Below are 4,558 nucleotides of genomic sequence, written 5' to 3'. Positions count from 1 at the left end.
GATTATTAACTGAAAACTTAATTATTTCTATAAAGTATAGGAAAACAAGTAGCAGTAAAGTCTAACATCAAGGATAACTTTTATCTCTTCTTTTGGAATTTTAAGAGGCACTCATACAAACATGAAATGACACGATATTAGTGAAATTGTGTCTTTTTTTCTGTTTGATTCTGTTTAACCTCAAAACCCAACAATTGTTTTGAGACTTTTCTAGACCATAAGGTCTCACTAAAGCCAACTATTGATTGAGGTCCTGTGGATTTCATGTAGGGAAAAGGAAAATAGATGAGAAAAAAATGAATACAACTTTAAAGCTGGTAGAGGAGGCTTGATCTGTAATCTTGGGAAACTGTTCACATCTAGGATGACATCAGTTTTTTGGTACATCTTTTGACATAAATTCTGCAACATATATATACGAAAAATCTGGACTGCTCATAATCAGTTATGAGACATACATTCAAGATATGAGACCTATATGTTTAACTGAAGTATGAGTGGTGAGAAGAACTTGGTATCATCCCCTCCAAAGATATTCAAGACTTATCTTCTTCTGATGTCCTGTCCAAAGGATACAACCTCTGGGTTTTATATATGAGTGTTTCCTTGTTCTGTAAATAAGGAGTTTTTTTAAAAAAAGGGAATTCTGGAGAGATGCTTCAGCAGTTAAGAGCAATAGATGGTCATTCAGAGGACCCAAGGACCCAAGTTTGGTTCCTAGCACCCACATTGCAACTCAAAACCCTAAGTAACTCTAGTCCTGGGAGATCTGATACACTCTTTTGGCTTTTGCAGATGCAAAGAAAAACTCACGATGCATATATAAATATGCAGATATATATATATAATCTTTTTAAGTCAAAATTAATACATTTGATCAAAACAGCACAGCAGATTCAATTAAGTAAGCCAATTTCTTGCTTAAAATGTCATTGTGTTTGAATATTTCCAAGGAGCAAGGATACTAGGAATAATGGTAATGTCATTTTCTAGTAACATTCATTCAACTGCATTATAACTGGTCTCTGCAATCATCACTGCAGATTTTTCCACAAAATACACATGTTTACAGGGCTGGAGAGGTGGTTCAGCAGTTATGAGCTCAGACTGTTCTTCCAGAGAACCCAAGTTCAGTTCTTAGCACCCATGTCAGGCAGTTTACAACTGTGTACAACTCCAGCTCTGGGGAATCTGATGTCTATTGTGATCTGCTGCTGACCATTGCTGATCAATTGAATTTGAATTTGATATTCAACAGAACCAGTGGACTCAAGGCTGGTGCTGCTTCAGAGTTCCTTTATTGGCAGTATGTGGAGATTTTACTCCAGATAGCTCAAAATTCAAAACAGAGCAGGGACAGAGAAACATTGAAAAACATACAGGAAATATTTCATCACTATCACCAGATGTGCTCAGGATATAAACAGTCTTAAGGCTGAATGAGGAATGTTTGCATAATACCCTTTAGCATGCCAAGTTGCATTGCTGAAGGGGGCATTTTGCCCATAGTATCCCATGGGAAAGAGAAGTCATTCTCCCCAGTGGAATAAGCAAAGTTTTGTGGGAACAGAGTTCACACAGCAGGGTAGTGTAGGAAAGTCTATCGTATCCAGGCTGCAAGTGGCCTTTTCTGGCCTCTGTGGATACTGCAATGAAAAGCACCACATAATTAAAAAATAATTGCAAAAAAAGGTTTTCTAATAATCTGTTGGAATCATCTTTCCAACATGAGAGTACATCTACACAAGCATAAAACTGACAACCTATTGTTACGATATACTGGTGCTTCATTGATGGTGGCAATTGAAGAAAGTCTATTTGTAAATATCCAAATGGTTCATCACATAATAGATACACATCACCCATATTTTATGAGCTTTATAATCGCTGGTTATAAGTTATTCAACAACATGAAACATTTACCCTACCAATACTTTTGTCACAATCAGATTTAGTTTTATCTGCTTCATCAGTTGTGGAGTACAGAACTTTTAGCCATGGGAGCCTAAAAAATGGAGCAAGATCGATGATCCATCTTGGCTCTCTGTGAGTAGTTACCTAATGTTCTATTCATAGACTTTCAGACCTGTTTTACTCATATCATTTCATATATCAATTTCGTTTTTGCAGATAAGGTGTATTGTACTGTTCATTAGATAAGTCATTGTAGGAGAGTTAATTTGGATCATCTTTATAGAGTTCATTAGCACACAATGACTTAGCACAAAAATATGCGAGGACAGTTGCTGGATATTCAGTTTAAATAACATTTTCAGTATTAATAATACCAATTTTTGATGATAACATCATAGAAAAAGGAATTAAACATGGAGCCAAATTTTGATGATAATTCTATTAAAAGAGAGACACCTTCATTTTGTCCTATAATATGCCAAAATCATGGGCTACACCAAAAAACCTGCTACATAAATAAATATATACACATTAGCCTCACTATATGACAGACCCAGGTAAGACCAAAGGTCAAAACTGGGACAAAGTAAGTCTTTATTAGCTCATTTTACCTTTCTTTTAGCTCTTTAACATAGAACCCATCAATAAAAAGGTATTTGCCTCAGAATACTTGATTGAGTAACTAATAATCCTCTTTGTAAACTAGAATGCTAAAGACTGCTGATCAAAAGCCTATTGCAGTCAACTATGTTGTATCAGCAGAAACATTTGGTAATGAGATATTGGGGTGTGGGCCTACAAGCCGAGATGCATTACAATGTATTAAATGCCCAAGAATCTTGGACAAATTTCCAAACTCATCCATTTGGCTTTTTATTTGGTAAGACTGGAGTACTACAAAGGAATAAATCATGGATTCAGGAGTCTTTAATTTATTGCTTTATTAAGGTGTTGGTCGAGACTCTTAAATACCTTTGGGATTTTAGTGGATATTAGACTAAGTTTAGGGATAGGTTTAGAATTATTTCTGAAGCCAGGCGGTGGTGGCACACGCCTTTAATCCCAGCACTTGGGAAGCAGAGGCAGGTGGATTTCTGAGTTCGAGATCGAGTCTAGCCTGGTCTACAGAGTGAGTTCCAGGACAGCCAGGGCTACACAGAGAAACCCTGTCTCGAAAAACCAAACCAAAAAAAAAAGAATTATTTTTGAGTCCAATAAATAGACTTTATTGTGAAGTTAGTAGCTCAACTAAAAGCAGAGTAGAATTACAAGATGCATTTGTAAAGACTGCAACGATAGCTTAGCAATTATCAATACTTACTGCTATTGTAGGGGACTTGATTTCAGTTCCCAGCACCAGCATGTCAGCTCACAACTGTTTTTAACTCCATTTCCAAGTGATCCAATGCCTTTTTTTACTTCTGTGGGCTCCTGTATGCATGTGATACACAGACATATTCTTAGGCACTGTGCTGTCTAGTTTTATGTCAATTTGACACAAGCTAGAGCCATTTAGAAAGAGGAAACCTCAACTGAGAACATTTTGCAACTCAATTAACCCATGAGCAAGCCAGTAAGCAGCACTCCTCCAGGATCTTTGTATCAGCTCCTGCCTCAAGGCTCCTGCGAAGTTTGAGCTTCTTCCTTGACTTTCCTCAGTGATGGACTGTGATGTGGAGTTAAAAGCTGAAACAAACCATTTCCTGTCCAAATTGTTTTTGGTCATAGTATTTTTTTACCTCACACTAGAAACCCTAACTAAAGACAATCAGACAGACAGACAGACAGACAGACACACACACACACACACACGTGTGTGCACGTGTTTGCGCGAGCACACACACACATCACATCACATACCACCCATGCACATAAAATAAATATTAAAATCCAAAGTGATTTGTCTTTTATGACCATGGTGGTGGATACCAATAATCCAAGCACTTGGGAATCAGAGGCAGGCAGATTTCTGTGACTCCAAGGCCAGCCTGGTCTATATAGCGAGTTTCAGGACAGCCAGGAAGATAGGGAGACTCTGTCTTTAAAAAGCAAACAAAGTGACTACTTGTCTTTAAAAAAAAAGATACATATACAAATATTAGTATATGTAAATATGTGTGAATATATACCCTGTCATCTCTCTCTATCAATATATTATTTACATTTTGTGACCTTAATATTTTGTGAGGAACCTAAACCAAGAAAAACATAAAACATAGAGCTTACAAGATTTTGTCTTTTGAATTAAAGCAATTACAAAACTGGACAAGGAGATACAAAGAAATAAATGCTAAGAGAATCTGGTTATGTTGTGTAATTATTGTGGCCATCAAAGACACCATCAGCCATAAATTCTACTTTAATTTAGCTAACAAATCCCTCTGTACTTTTTTTCTATGTGATAATTCTTCTGTAAACATGTTAGAAGTACTTTTCAGATTCTCTTAAGAGATAACTGGGACAGATGGCTCAGTGGTTACAAGTATTTACTGCAGAGGACCTAAGTTTCGTTCCCTGCATCCATGCTAAGTGGAGCTGCCTGTAACTCCAGCTCCAGAGAAATTGATGTCTCTAAACTCTGAGGGCTCCCTCTCCCTTCTCTCTCTCTCTCTCTCTCTCTCTCTCTCTCTCTCTCTCTCTCTCT

The sequence above is a fragment of the Grammomys surdaster genome, unplaced genomic scaffold (genome assembly GCF_004785775.1).
Source record: "Grammomys surdaster isolate TR1022 unplaced genomic scaffold, NIH_TR_1.0 276, whole genome shotgun sequence".
Classification (NCBI taxonomy): Eukaryota; Metazoa; Chordata; class Mammalia; order Rodentia; family Muridae; genus Grammomys; species Grammomys surdaster.
Note: the sequence above shows the minus strand (reverse complement) of the source record.